This window comes from Falco peregrinus, chromosome 3 (assembly GCF_023634155.1).
Source record: "Falco peregrinus isolate bFalPer1 chromosome 3, bFalPer1.pri, whole genome shotgun sequence".
Classification (NCBI taxonomy): Eukaryota; Metazoa; Chordata; class Aves; order Falconiformes; family Falconidae; genus Falco; species Falco peregrinus.
Window position 1 is genome coordinate 3,545,412 of NC_073723.1, and position 16,919 is coordinate 3,562,330.

Here is a 16,919-nt window from a genome sequence, read left to right on the forward strand (position 1 = left end):
TGTAAACACTAATGTAAATAGCTGTAAAGTTTTTGCTTACACTTGAACCACTATACAGACAGAATTAAAGTGATATTTGAATCAGTAAGGGGCAACATATTTTTTCTTAGTGGACCAGCTTGTGAAGCTGAGTATACATATAAGAAAAAGAAATTGGAAAATGTTTAAAAGATTGGGTAAGGATTTGCTGCTTCATCCTCCCTTTCCTGTCACTGTCCCTGCTTTCCCTCTCACACATACAATCATTATCACAGTCCATAAAACAAGATGGATATTTAGGGAAATGAGAGCATATAAACCAGACAAAGACTGATTTAATGCCTCAGAAATCAAAATGTTTTAAAATGGCAGAGATTTGGAATACTTAAACATGTCAAACAAGTAATACAAGCCAGAAAAAGGTCTACACAGACATCAACTATTCTCTGACAATTGCCAATGTTGGAGGTTGTCAAGTTCAATATTGTGGACAGAGTTATATACTTTTTTTTTTTTTTAATGGCATATATTGTTATGAAACTCAAGAGGTAGTCAGAGGATCATTTGTTTTAGCAGCTCAAATCACTTCTCTTTACCTCTCTCCTCTCCACGTGATCTACTTATTGGGATCTCAGTCTCCTTTCAGTATGTGCACGTGGATGTGTACATCCCAGTGTAGGAAGTATGAACCTAGTTGGAAGACTCATTCAAGTTAAAAATCAACATATTTGCAAGGTTATTTGGCTAGGCGTGTTTTAGATCCTGATCACAATGTAGATCAGTAAAAAGAGGGGTTAGAGCAGAGAGGAGAGTGAGTGTTAAAGAGTACATCTAGTGATTTGGTATCATGATTGCCAAAAATAATGCTTCTTGAATGATACCTTAATGGAAAAGTAGTCAGAAAACTTAATTTCATTGCTTATATTACTGCTTATATTATTCTTCCTCATTTATTTAGGGCCACTAGCTTTCACACACACAACATTGCTGTACTTCAGTGCATCTGTCACTTTTTTTTCTGGAGTTAAACATAGAAACAAATAAACCTGCTACTTCAGTGTTTTTAAACAGATACTCAAGAGGGCTGGTGAGTTAAATACTATTTAAGTACCTACAATCTCACATTCTTTGATCAGATAGTGAAGTTGGCTTAAGAAGTGACTACCTCTTAGCTGCTTTTTATTGCCTCCCTGCTATGCATTATTACAGGACTAGCAGAGCTGGCACACTAGGATATGGACTTAGACTTTAGCTACCTCATTTCACGGAATAGTTTCTATATTCTAAGTAAAAGTATCCTGAGCATCTCTGAAAGCCTAGTGACTAAATTCTATCCTTCCATCTGACCACCTAATTTGTGCCTTCACAGCTGGAGAAAAAAGATCACTGTGTATCTACTGGACACCCAAATGTTATTTGGTGTTCTCTCCAACAAAGTTCAAAATAGCTGCTCTTGTTAAAAAAAAAATATCTCTGCTTCCCTCCTGCTTACATGAATGTTCCTGCAGTGTTATGTACTCTGTAAATACAAAAAGTTGCACTTGTTTGGAAGAGAAGAACCCCTCTGGTCTCTGCACTCTTGGAGGTGTATGTGCTATTTATTAGACTTCCAGGGAAAGTCAGTACAAGAGACAAATCCCAAATTATCTGCTCAGGAAAGAGAGAGAGAGAGAGACGAGTAAATGAGGCAGGGAAATGGCCCTTGCACAAACTCTCACAGGAAGCTTGTGTTGCAGCCCAAGCGTCTTCAGCCTCATCTCCACCGAGAACACCAGCCAATGATGCTTCAAACTGCTCGCAGCCCACAAGACTGTCACCTTTTCCATTAAGATGAGGATAACGATGGGATAATGCAAGTCCTAGCGATGGAGCAGAAACTGCTGAGAAGGGATCTGGCTGCTGCTTTTTTAGCTCATCCAGATCTCTTAATCCTCTCTGGCATTCTCACTCACCAGAGGTGTGATGGTGGCCAGCAGGATATAATTCTTGATGATTTTCTCTGAATAACCTTTCCACAGGTCAGCCTTAGCAGAGATAAGACTGTCTCTCTAGAGAGACAACCACTGATATATTTGGATACTTAGCAAACGTGCTGTCTGAAGCACCTGTCACTGATAGCAGTGGAACACTGGTGCAGAGCTGCTCAAATTATCTCAGGTTCAGAATGATTTTTCAGTACTATCCACTTTGCTGTTTTTTCTCAAGAGGCTTTTCAAATGTCATATCATCCCTACTCTATAGTACAATAGTCTTTATGTTAAAACTAGCTATAAAAATCAGCAAGCTCTACAGGGGAATGCAGACTGTGCATATTTCACAGGGGGGCAATACAAAATGAGCAGCAGTCAGTTACACTCTTGTTGCAGCAGTGAGAAACTATTATTTACTTTTAAGAATGGAAGCAAACTAAATGACAAAAATGTCTTCAAGGAGAAAAGATTTGTGTCTCTGCTGGCTATTTAAATGAAGACAATCTGTGGTATAAAATTCTGCTTTCACTGCTTATCCATACAGAGGTTTGTACTGTCAGACATCTCAGATTGAGTAGCTCAGCACATCCTAATGAACTAAATCTTAAGGCTAGATGCAATAAAGAAATAAAGTAGATAGGACCTGCACAGCCTAGGTCCTGCCTAGGACCTGCCTCTGGACCTGCCTGGAGAACATCGCGACAGTCAGCCTGGGTCTTCGTGTGGGGAGATTTGGGGGCCTCAAAATGACAACCCAAACAGTCAGACCCTGAGGATAGAGCAGCTTTGAGCAAGACAACGTGAAATATGGGTGCCAGAGATGATTTTAAACTGATATTCCTCTCCCAAAGGCATATAAGTCATCTAGTTGAAAACTGGTATCTCAAACTGAAGCAAGGCTAGCACAGGATTGTCCTCCTGAGAACTAGTCTCTCCTGCTTTTGCAGAATAAAAACAGACTTCATCCTCCTGCTTAAGAACTTCCTGGTTTGAACAGTCATTTGGGGGGTGTGGGAGGATGAAATTCCATGCCATTTTTAGGCTGAAAAGGTCTCAAACCCTACACTCACATGTCCCCAGAGAATGCCTTAACCATTAGGCAATTTACATGTCACTGATGTTGAACTAAGGGCACTTGGGAGTATCGCATTATTTGAACCATCAAGAAAGAAATAACATGGGGCATAAGATGGCCAACCCTTATATTAGGGCCCTCCAAGGACCAAGGTGCTAATTAATAAGTAAAGTTTAAAGAAAAAAATGATGTGCAAGTTCCAGCCTATTCACATCAGTATTTACTGCCTTGTGAAATTGCCCTGTGTCACACAGTTCCTGCCCTTTGATGATCATCCTGAGCTACCTCACTGCTACATTCCAAAGAAAAGCCTCCTCAGGAAGACAAGACAAATCTTCACAGGCAGGATCAAAACAATTTAGTGATGTGATATCTGTGCTGTTGGGGATAAATAGGTCAGCTTCTGCAAGGCCACTGATCCTGTGGAAAGCTAGAAGGCCCATTATTGTAGTGTTCTCTGCTGAACATCTTTTAAAACCATAGAAGAACGAGATATTTACTTTGCCTGGGGATTGTAGCATAGTTTTGTGTACCAAAGCAGTGGGCATTCATTGTGTGAGTGTTCTCTGGAAAAAGAAGAAAACAAAGAATTACCCTCCAAGTCCTTGGTTTGCATCACTGATGTTTGAATGTGAAACTGTGGCATTTTTTATTTCAGTGCCCAAGTTCCAATCACTGTTAGTGACGACAGCTCTTCATCCATGGGGAATTATGCCATTGATTTACACGAGAGTTTTCCTAAGCTTTATACTGAGCTGTGTATTTTTCACTCCACAAATACATTTATATCTTTCTTCTTCAAAGCTAGAATATAATCCAAAGTGAAAACAAAACCTTTTGCCATGATAATTTCTTTTAAGAAAAGTTGTCTTCCTGGGCCTATTCAAATGATCACAGAATAAGAGGTTGTCTGGCAGAATATAAAATCACATAAATTGTAATGCCTGGGTAGGGACTCTCCTATTTACTACAGGATGAAAAAGTAAGAACTAAGACCTCAGCATGAACGGGGGGAAAAGTAACTTTTCTTCCTTTCAGTATAAACATCCTCATTTGTTTTTCTTCTTTATTGATGAGCATATGTCCAAAGAATATCATGGGAAGATTTGGTAGGATATGCTTGAATACATCTAGGGTCTAAAATATATCCATTAAAATACTGGTATCTCTCAATTAGTACGTATAATTCTTCCTGGTTGAATCTTTTGTATGATGTGTAAATCTATTGTAAATAGATACAACGTTGACATTCCTAGAGGGGTTCCAGTTCTTCTATGTTAGGCAAATGCTCTTTCATTTCAGCATTTGTTTACATTCAGGAAGATATTTCAGTGAAGTGTTTTAATACTGAATAACGAAATTCTGCAATCCCTTACAGCTAACAAGGCAGACTGCAAGGACATATGTGTATCAGCTGGTGGTAAAATAATCCCTCTCCTGTTCATTTAAAAAATATATATTCCCCTAATGTGGTTCCATCACCTTCTACCATAAATAAATAATCACATGCAAATTACAGTCTTCCTCTTGTTCCTGTTCTTTTTATTCCTAATTGTTCATTAATACAGAAACAATTTCTGTATGGAACAGTTTCTGGCATTTTAACTGTAAGAGCAGAAGACATGTTAAATATTATCAGGTGCTACTGATTTCCTACCAAGGGTTCTGAAACTCTCACCATGCTCTCCCCCAAATGCCTGTTCTTTCAAGGTGATAAAAGTGATGCGTGACATCATCTCCTAAGGTCAACAGAAGTTGAAGGCACTCAAGATTTCACACGGTAGGGGCCTTACACTCCAAACAAATAAAAAAGTAAAAGAAAACATCCCCACATGTGTACCTTGTCTTCTGTTCATAAATAGGTCATGAGCAATGCAAGACTCCTGGGCACTTTTCAGAAAGGGAGATGTGTTGCAGTTATCTTTCAGAGGAACGTTAAGAATATAGTGGTTGAATAAAATAAATAGTGGTGACACCAGCATTTTGTTTCAAAGCCTATTAATATCAAATATTCTAATGAATGTTTCCACATATTCCACTTACTTTCCAGCTCTGGAAAAATCAGCTCTATGGTGGTAGGGGTAAATTTCCTTTAGAAAATGACCACAGTGGTATGGATGATGTAATGATTATGGGCAGCAGGAAAAACTGGAATGTAATTTTTCTTTGCTGATAGACTTTGCCACCACCACTACAGCATACCCATAGAAAACTTAAAATGACAGTTTAATAGCTAGGCTGATATTGATCTACAAAGAGAGAGGTTGGAAAGTCTAAAAGAAGGAAAATCTCATTTGTTTCATTAAAATAGTGCTACACTGACCTCCCCCAAGCAAAAAAGGGCCAACAGAAGTCAGTTTACAGTCATTTTCCCACAAGAGTTGATATTTCTGCATTCTAGCATGCAACCCCTTCAGAAAGATTTTTTCTTATACATTTTCTTCAAACAGAAATAAAAGAACCCAACTCTTTAAAGAAGTGTGAACAAATATTAGTGAGTAATTTCAACTCTTTTTTTATCACAGGAGACATGATTCAGGGTGTTCTGTCCTAGGAGATATGTTCCCTGGGTTTTGTTTTGGCAGTTATTGTCAGAAACCTGTGGTTGCTTTACACACATTTAGTACGTCAGTCTGTGGGGTTTTCCAGTTTTGTTTTTGCTGAATACTGAATAAAACTTCATTGCTTCAGATACTAGAAAACTTCAGGGTGTATCTAAACAAGTTTACTTCCCACTTAAAATAATCTCATAATAATGTAGGCTACAAGTGGTCAGATAGTCCAACTTCCTGCTCAAAACAAGTCTTATGGCCTCTTACTGCCTCCTGTCCTATCACCGCACTTCTGGTAAAAGTCCCGTTACGTTTTCCTTACACCTTACCACTAGACAGATGGAGACAAACCACAAGATCTTCACTTAGGTTTCTCTTTCCAAAGAGGAAGCAACAATTCCCACTCCTTTCAGCCTCCCCTCACATCACACATTTATTTTCTAGCCTGATATTCAGCCATGTATATTAATGTATATTACATTACTTCCAAACTTTGATATAAGGTTGTCCTGGTTTTGGCTGGGAGAGAGTTAATTTTATTCCTGGTTACAGGAAGCAGCTGGTACAGTGCTGTGTTTTGGATTGAGGATGAGAACAATGTTGACAACACACCGATGTTTTAGTTGTTGCTCAGTAGCGCTTACTGAGTGCTTACTTACTTACTGAGCACTTACTAAGTCAAGGGTTTTCAGTTGCCCATGCTCTGCCAGTGAGGAGGTGCACAAGAAGCTGGGAGGGGACACAGCCAGGACAACTGACCCAAACTAACCAAAGGGATATGCCATAACATAAACCACCACGCTCAGTATACAAACTGGGGGGAGTCAGCCAGGAGACACCAGTCGCTGCTGGGGGACTGGCTGGGCATCGGTCAGCAGGTGGTGAGCAACTGTATTGTGCATCGCTTGGGTTTCTTGGGTTTTATTTCTCTCTTTTTTTTGTTATCTCTACTTTATTATTATTGTTGTTACTAGTATTATATTTCAATTATTAATTTGTTCTTATCTCAACACATGAGCTTTACCTTTATTTTTTCAATTCTCCTACCCATCCCACTGCAGGGGGATAGGGAGTGAGCAAGCAGCCGTGTGGTACTTTAGTTGCTGGCTGCGGTTAAAACACAACAGGAGTAAAATAAGGTTTTATTTCCAAATATAGCTCCATGCATATGGTATACATTTCACTAGGCCTCTTTGGACATTTTCTAATGTAAGCATCAACTATTTTTTTCCCTTAAAGAACAGGGAAAATTGACTATTTCAACATTTCCTAAAAAAGTTATTTTGACTTAACTAAATTGATTCAAAAAGCAAAATTATTACATGGCATTTTATTATAATGGAAAACTCTCTTGGTGAAAGAAAAAAGGTTAACAGTTGAAAAAGCGTGATAATATTTTTGTGGCATAAATATTAGCAATATTTTGGAAAACAATTTCAGAAATCTATGGCATAAAAAAAATAGTAATCTAATTAGGGTCATGATTATTTTTTTCTTTACACTATTCTCATCATATTCATTACAAGACCAATGAAAAGAAAGTATTATTTAGACAAAGCTGCTGAAGAAAAAATTCAGTAGTCTGCTATGAGAGCACATTTCTGAAAGAGAAAAAAAATCCATGGTTTAGAGTTGGTTTCTATTTATTAAATCAACAAAAGGGTTCCCAAAGCCTCATCATTTGGGGATGTGACTATAAACAGTTGAATAGTAACATCCATTCTTATTGTTTAAAATATATATTTTAACCTAAACTTTGCTGCTTTGTGATGTCTGCAAACAACTGAACAGTGCTAAATGGGTATTTCCATACATGAGTTTCAAGCATGATACTAGCCAATTTAATTTTCTTAGTATTAAAACTAACACAGCCACTGCAAGCTATGTCCTGCACCTCCTTTAAGTCTCTGTTGCTGCAACTCTGTGTTGGGGACTAGGAAATTTAATTCCCTTACGACCTCAGTTCCCAGTGCTCATTGCTGGAGGTGACAGCACCTTGTAACCCCCTTCTGCCACCTACATGCTCTGTTTTCTTCACAGTTACAGGAACAACTCAGCTACAATTGCTGGAAACTAAGAAGTTCTCCCACGAACTGAGTTACTTTATTCTTTTTGTGATATCACCTTTGTTCTCTAAGCTTTTGTTTGGGACCATTGTCAGCAACGGGTTATAGTATTAAATGGTCTGACACAATACAGCTACTCTTATTTTATAATCCCAAATCACTGCCAACAGCAATGCATTTTGGATTAGATTTCTGGTTTTAAAGCTTTTGAAGAAAGAAATGTGGAGAAAATAATAGGAGTCTTCTATTTGTACTGCCAATGACAACCATTATATAATTACATTAAAAAATCATTTGTTATCAGTTTCTTGCCAGAAGTACACAAGGAACAGAATTATCTTGGACTTACTTCGGATTTACTGAGAGCAAAATTGCATCTTCATTTCACTAATTTGGTTTGTAGGCATCTTTTAAGTTTTCATACTGCTTAAACAGATAAAAAAAGGCTAGCTGTATATTTATTCATTAATTTATTTATTAATTCAAAATATAGCCTATTTCCATTTTTTGATTTCTTGTACGTAGAGAATACTGCTATATCAAAAAAAAATACTTTAGGCCATATTTAATACTTGGAACAATTATTCACGTGAAGTCATATTTTCTTAAGAGAGGCAAGCAACTCTGTTCAAAAGGTTTTTGCCATTCAGCCTGTATTACAGAGAATGCACAGGGCATTAGTGATAATGACAGGGCTGCTGCAAAAGCCATAGATTATCAAGATGAGTGAGTCCCCCAGATAAATGATGACTGATTAGTATTTTATTGGCCCTTTGTCAACTTCAATTATGTTTTTTGAAAATTCTGTTTAGAAAGCAGGGTTTGAAATGCTAGATTTAGTGAGCTAAGTGTTAATCAGGTTAAATTAGATATTTATGTCTAATTTAAACAAATATCTATATATCAAACAGCTTTAGTGTTGCAATTACTGATTTCAGAAATATTTAGCTATTGGTAGTTTTCTACAACAGAAATTAATTCCTCTAATAAAATAAGTCCCCAGCAAAAGATGCTGTCATGATGTATGTGCAGAGATCAGCTAGAAACTCCCTAGCAATAAGCCATTATTATTTACCAGTATGGATTTTGAGGACAAGCTTTTCAAAGCCACTTAGGGGCTGAGTATGCCCAATTCTCATTAATTTTATAGGTGATTTGGTATCCAAATCCCTTTGGAAAACTGAATAGCTCATTTTCTGGAAGTCCAACAGGCATCTATGTCTGGATATTTCCTCTTGAGACCACAATTTGTATGTGCCCTAGACACTTGAAGAATTATTTTTCCCATTAACTTTTGGTGTAGAAAGTCAGGACATGACACTCATGCAATATGTATATGAAGCTAAAATGGAAACCTTGATCTAACAAGTCATGTGCTATGAGCAAAGATAAAAAGTGAGCAAGGAAAAGGCAGGAAAGGATTTTCCTTTCTGGAATATATTTTATTTCAGGGCAGAGAATCCTCTATTACAAGGCAAAATGACCCCTGGACATTAATACAAAAGCCATAAAATTACTAGTAAAGCCTTACTTTGTTCATTTCCCTGTTTTTCTCCCAGAACGCCACACTAAATCCATGAATTCTTATAAATTTCTTACAAAAGTGTTCTTAAGATAAGTTTTTCTGCTTTAGAAGGGAGAGTTTTCTTCCTTGCCTTTATCAGGAGATATCCTGGTATGAGTAAAAACTAAGAGTTGTAATGCTAATAAAAAAAATCTAGCAGATCTCCTATATTTGACTACTGTTAGCAGTGATAGCAGTAAGCTAGACTGCAAACAAAGTACTATATATTAAAAAAGAGTGATTCCTTAGTATTAGCTTTTTTTCCCTGGAATTTCTGTGTTTGTAAATGCTGTGGGTTTGGAATAAAGCAATGTTCATTTCAGTGGAGCAGGTGATTACTGAGAAGTAAGTTAACAGTATATTACAAAAGGTAGAGGTTCAATAATAGATTGTTACATGCTTGAAAATACTAAGATTATTTTATAAAATCATAACATTAAAAATAATAAAGGCAGGGGCTGTAATCATTTATGGACATCCTAGGAAACCTGTAAGTTTTTTCTCAGTTATCTGGAATGTTGTTTGTTTTTTTTTCTAAATCTCATACAGATATTTGTCCATAGTTGGTGCTTCCAGTAAATCCTTCTGTGTTGATATGCTTCAGTGCCTTGGTTATAGCCTAAGTCCCACCCACAAGCTGTCACTTGGCCAGTAAAGAACTGGCCATAGTAGATGGCTTAATGAAGGAACATTTACCTGGATCAATTAAGTATCAACCGACTTGTCTTTCTCCATGACCAATCTTGTCTCCCTGCAGGTATCCATTCTCTAGGACCACTCTCATGAGATTTCGAGACTGACACCCTGCTTAACCACACAATGACACATCTCTCTTTTTCCCATCATGTTCAGCTTTGCATCCACACCAGACACTATACAAACCTGCAGAAGAAACAGATTAATTTCTGAATTAATCCAGGCTTTTGACTGGAATATGTGTTGCCTGAAGAGTGGTTACTGGAACCTGGAACCACAGAAAAAAAGAAAAGGAAAAATAAGAAATGCTTCTCTCTTTCTTTTCCCTTTTCTCTTTTTCTTTTCTCCAGACCACGCCCTAATCTGACTATAAGCACTTTGGGGCAAAGATTGTTTCTTTGTTATGTATTTACAAAGCAATCCACGTCTGCCAAGTATTCAGCTTCTGCGCAATTCTTTGCCCATGGCAGGGTATAAAGTGCTACTCTAACCCACGGTGTGCAATGGCTTCCTATCTCCCACACAGCACATCAGTTTGCACACATTTCTAATTAACATCTAATTTTGGTTTAATTTCCGATTCCCTCCTTTGGGTTTTTGTAATGAGATCATGAGTTACATTGGCAGAAGGTTTATACTTAAAATGTATCTATATGGTAGAACTTCCTATATAGTTAACTGACAATAGGATTTAAAAAATACCCAAAACAAACAAGCAAAAAACCCAAAAATATCCCTATTTCTTAGACATCTGAAGTCTTATTTTTTAATTTCATCAGCTATATCAAGGAAAGAATCTAAATACTTTCTGCTCCCAGCAGTTTTTTCCTTGCCTCGCTTTCCACGCATTAGGAAGCTGGGTGTGATTATTACATTGTTCTTACTTTTCTTCAGTACGCTGATGTGGGAAAGTGGATAATTTTACTTAATAAAATGTCTGCAGTTCAGAATCTACATTCTTAAGCAATTCCTTCTAAACTGTTTGGTAAACCTCAGAGCTGTTGGGAAAGATACATACTTTAAATATAGAACGAATACAAAAGTTAAGTGTTAGATGAGCTGTTCTTATTTACCCACCCATATGCATGAATGCACCATTGGAAGTGTGGCAGTAAAACTGGTAATCTTCACACATCTTCATACAATTTTCTTCAAAAGGCCCAAATCCTGAAAGGTACCCAGTTACCTTTTCCACATGCACACAGTTTGTTTAGTAAGAGGTACAAGGCCTGATGGGATCTTAACAAAATAAATGAATAAACACCAAAGAGCTTAATTAGTAAAAGGATTTTAATGGGTAAAGGAACCTAAACTTTCATCTCAAGCACTGAAATCTAAAATTGACTTCCTAACAGCCAAAGTTCATACCAGCAGTTATTACTTCAAGGTTCATCCTTAAGACCATCCTTTCATCCTATTCACCTTGAACCTATACTTATCAGAAACATCTGAAGGTAGATATTCCAAGCTTTTTCCCAGTTACTAGGGAAAGATTCCTTCAGAAAATGTTGCAGACCTTTTTTTGACTGAAACACCCCATACAGACACTTACAGATTGCAGTGTAAGCCTGAAGTGCAAATAGATTCCTGTCCTACTTGCCAGAGGGAAGTGTTCGATATAGCCTAGGTGCAATCCACATTTAGAATCTCAGGTTTTCTACAGTAAAGCCCTAAACCTGCTAGTTTCAGTGCCTAAAGTATCTGTTTGAAATACCAAAGACTTGCAGATCTGTGGTTTGCTGGGGCAACCAGCCGAGGCCAGCTGGAATACCCAAACGGACACAATGACACTTGATATTAAAACATGCCACTGTCACATGCCCCTTGCACTTTTCAGGCACCTGAATGTTGCCTAGATTTTTTTGTGCTGGTACTGATATGTATGATATTCCAGTTCCTCAACACTGATGAAAGAGCCATTTCAGACAATGAAGGTTTATAGGTAACAGGAGACACAACACAAGATGTGTGGGTGTATGGGAGACATATCCTGGTGGACCAGCACCTGGGGACGAGGCAAGATACCCCTCTGCTTCAAAAAACACTGGGACACAGAATCCTGCCCTCCACCTCCTTTGTATAGATATGAGATCTTCAATATTCATCTCACATTAAGATACTAATTATTTGGTATTTATCATCACATTGAATACCACCCTGAACATATAAATCCCTCGTTCCTTCCTGGTTTGCTAGAAGTTGCTAAATCCAGTAGCTCAACAGGCAAGACCACCACAGCTCCATGCTGTCCAAACAATAGCAGGACTGAACATGTGCTCTCAGTAGGAACTCACACATAGAACACACAAATATACACAACACATATATACATGACCCACCAAAGAGATAACACAGACACACTTAGCGCTCACACAAACACAAACAGCACCCCATATTCTCAGCTCTTTTTCTCACTGTCTCATCTCCCTGTCTCACCACCACCCCTTCCCGCCCCTCTCCCCCCCCCCCGACTCCCAGCTCTGCCTTGATAATCACCACAGCTTACTCGCTCACTCACACACCTGAACTCGCTCCAGGTGCTGCACCATGGACACACAGGTGCCATGAGAGCAAAATGGATGCAGATACTGAGAGCTGTGTCTGAGGTGTCCGTGCCCAGGCGCTGGCAGCGGGGCTGCAGGGTGGTCTCTGCGCAGAGTATCCCAGGACTGCCCTGTGCCAGGCACAGGCTGGTTCCAGCCGGCCCCAGCGCCCCCCCGCAGGGCACAGCTGAGCCCCTCAGCCAAGCCGGGGGCGCCGGGGAGGGGGGCAGCAGGTTTCCGCAAGGGCCACAGGCGGCCCAGGCAGAGGAGGAGGCAGCCGAGGGGGGGAGCAGCAGCAGAGGCAGCCCCAGGCCGCAGCAGGAGGAGGGCAGGAGGTGCCGCAGGCCCGGAGCAGGGCTCCCCTGCAGCCCTGGCGAGCCCCCGCCGGGGCAGAGCCCCAGCCTGCAGCCCGGGGAGGGCCCCAGGCCGCAGCTGGGGGCTCTTTCCTGCAGGAGCTGCGGCCCTGGAGAGCCCCGGCGGGAGCAGGGGGTCCCTGAAGGGCTGCAGCCCGGGGCAGGGCCCGCGCTGGAGCAGGGAGACGGGGCAGGAGGCAGGAGCGGGGCTGAGGGGCTCACACGGGCCGGCACACGGCCCAGACCCGCCCCAGCCCAGGGGACAGGGGCCGGGAGCCCGGGGGGCAGCTGGGAGCGGGAAAGGAGGGAGGGAAAGAGTTGTTCTAATTTTGGTTTTGTTTCTCAGTAGCCAGATTATTTTGATTGGTGGTAAATGAATGCAATTAATTTCCCCAAGTCTGGTCTGTTTTGCTCATGACAGTAACTGGTAAGTGATCCCAGTGTCTTTATCTCAACCCATGAGCTTTCTCATCCTGTTTTCTCCCTGTGTACTGTAAGAAGGGGAAGTGAGGATTCAGCTGGGGGTGTTGTCTCCTTGCCAGCCAAGGTCAGCCCATCACACCCATGAACACACATGCACAGGGAATAAGAAAATCCATCATCCAGAAAAATAATTATAAAGAAATTTAATAAGACAATAAAACTTCCAGGCACAACCAGACAAACGTACTGACAAGCAACTTGTTTACATGTGACACTTTTTTCCCCTTACCTGTCGTTTTTACCATACTGCTCGGATCACCTATGTCTGCCCAATCCCATACCTTTGTTTCCTCCCCTAAACCCACCTAATAAGTCGTGCACAACCCTAGCATGCTCTTCCTCTGCATGCCATAATGTGTCTGATGACCCTGGACAACGAGCCCACGTAGTCCGTGAGGTTACTCATAGTGCTGCTCCTGTTGCCCTGTAGTGTGGGTGCCACCCCTGGCACACAGGACTGAGAGTTTCCTGGGACAGCACTGGCAGGGACCCGTGTCTCTGACTGGAGTAATGGGTCTCTTCTGCCTTCCTCGTGCCTCTGAGCTCCTCTGTGTGTACAGAGGCAAGCTTTATATCACATAACCTGACAGCGTTAAGCAGCTTGACATCTTTCTCACTTGAAACCTCTAAGGCATTTACAGCTCAGACATCCCTTTGTCTTGCCCACAGGCCTCAGTCTCATAGTCATTTTCAGAGTATTCCTAGGAGTTTAGACTCTGAGAAAGGCATGGAGACGGTAAGCACCTTTACAAGTATCTCTGAGAGCACTGTCTCCTTGCTGTGGAAGAGGGGAGAGGAAAGGGGCAGAGGAGATAACTGAAGCACGCAGAAATTTGCAGCCAAACTTCCCAGGAGAGCGTTCAAACAGCCTGACTATAGAATATCATAATAGACTGGAAGTTGGAGAATGCCATTCCATCCTCTTAGATCTCTTCTACTTTAAATAAATCTTTGATGGAAAATAAAAACTGTGAGAAACAATCTATGGAACTGAACATACATGCCCCATGATAGTTAAAGGGCTGAAACCACCATTTTCTGCCATGTCCTGAAAAAATAAACTGAATACCATGATTTTTCAAAGAGGTACTTGACCTCAGTAATCAGTTTAGGATAGAGGACCAAAAGTGGAACGACGCATTAGAACTGAAGACAGAATATATAAGAAAATGTGTATTTGTTCTTTGTAATTCCTATCATGATAGATGCCTGGCTTAAACACATTTTTATTTTGCCTTAGGAACTAAAGACAATGCACCAAAATAAAGGGTTTTGTCTCTATGTATTTTATGAACAACTATGCAATTAACAGAGATACTTCTCCTAAGCTTTTACGTACTTGCAATCCTCTGCGTAGACCTTCTGTACTTTCCAAACACTATTGAATTCCACAGTGCAACTCCAGAATGTGAGTGTATTTCCATAGCTATTGTATATTCTTTGAATCTAAAAGCAACCTTATCTTCCTGGTAGATCCAGTGACACGGAGTCACAAAGGACTGAAATTAAATGCCACACAGCAGGCCAAGACCATAACTGAGACTGGAGCTGAGGTTTTGGTGTCATTGGAAAAGGTCTAGTTACAAGTTCATTATGCCCTCAAGATACGCCTTTAAACTGCACATCTGACCCTGTTTCAACTACTATCTGCCTATGGGGTTTTGTTCTGGTTTGTTTTTTTTTTTAATTTATTTTCCTGAATGTCTCAGTTTTTTTTTTCCCATCCTACTGTTAAGCAATTAATTGTGAACTCTGAACAAATACATATTGTAGGGCTGGATTACAGTGGAGATAAAAGAACTGTCTGCCATAGCTTGCTTTTTTGAAAAGCAGATTTATTATAGATATAAAACTGCCTTGCAACTTTAACAGAAGGATACTTAGAAGGAAAGCTGAAGTGATTAATTATTACACAGTAGACAGTTAAATATTTATTAAATACAGGGGATGCATACTGTAGTGAACCAACTAATATGCACATGAATTGAGTTTATTATCATGGCAATAACTGCAAGCTCAAATTGAGCTAGGCAACTTGCAAATATTCAAGAGGCCTGTTCCCAAGAGAGTCTGAAGCTGTATAGAAGTTATTAAAGTACAGGTAAATACATTTAAATCGAGGACTAAATAGTGTTTGCAGAAAGGACAGTTCTTCCTGCACGAAGCACATTTGAGGTCCTCAAGCTGATATCAGAACATACAACCAGAGCATGCGTTTGCATATACGTGTAAGACCAAGCAACAAAATTACCTGGAATAGCCTCAGACATACAGCTAATGAAGGGCATGAACACCTTTTTCTCAGTGGCAGAAAATTTTTCAACAAAGATACATCTTTGGCATCTACATCTTCAGCCTATAAATGTGTAAACACTTTGTAGGTCTTTATATTCCAAAGAAGCAAAACTCACAGATTACTGAATTCTAAAAGTCACTGGTGTGAAAATACTGGCTTAAAAGCACCGCACACTTTTCTACCATTTCTGTAATTCCTGTTAAGCCTTTCCCAGAGGTACTAGGTACTGTCTCCAACTTTTCCAGACGGAGTATGGTGGGCTTACCCTGGCTGGATGCCAGGTGCCCACCAAAACTGCTCTATCACTCTCCTCCTCAGCCGGGCAGGGGACGGAAAATATAATGAAAGGCTTATAGGTCAAGATAAGGACCTATAAGGAGAGATCACTTACCAATTACCATTGTGGCCAAAACAGACTTGACTTGGGAAAATTAGTTTAATTTATTACCAATCAAAATCAAAGTTGAATAATGAAAAATAAAACCTAGATTTAAAAACACCTTCCCCTGCCCCTCCCTTTCTTCCTGGCCTCAAGTTCACTCCCAATTTCTCTACCTCCTCCTCAGTGGCACAGGGAGATGGGGAATGGGGGTTGTTGTCTGTTCATCACATGTTCTCTCTGCTGCTCCTTCCTCAGGGGAAGGGTCCTCGCTCTCTTCCCCTGCTCCAGCATGGGGTCTGTCTCACAGGCAGCAGCCCTCCATGAACTTCTCCAATGTGATTCTTTCCCATAGGCTGCAGTTCTTCATGAACTGCTCCAGTGTGGGTCCCTTCCACAGGGTGCAGTCCTTCAAGAGCAGACTGCTTTGGCATGGGTCCCCCATGTGACCCATGCAGTCACAAGTCCTGCCAGCAAACCTGCTCCAACCTGGCCTCTTCTCTCCATAGGGATACAGGTCCTGCCAGGGGCCTGCTCCAGCATGGGCTGCCTACAGGGTCACAGTCTCTTTTGGGCACATCTACTTGCTCTGGGGTGGAATCCTCCCTGGGCTGCAGGTGGATATCTGCTCCACTGTTGAACTTCCATGGGTTGCAGGGGGACACCCTGCCTCACCATAGTCTTCACCTGCTGCAAGGAAATCTCCAGCACTTGGAGCACCTCCTCCCCCTCCCTCTTCACTAACCTTGGTGTTTGCAGAGTTATTTCTCTTACACATTCTCACTCCTCTCTCTTGGCTGCAGTTGTGCGGCAGTTTTTTCTCTCTTCTTAGATATGTTACCACAGAGGTGCCACCACCATTGCTGATGGGCTTGGCCTTGGTCAGCAGTAGGTCCATCTTGGAGCCGGATGGCATTGGCATTATCGGACATGGGGGAAGCTTTAGGAGCTTCTTACAGATGC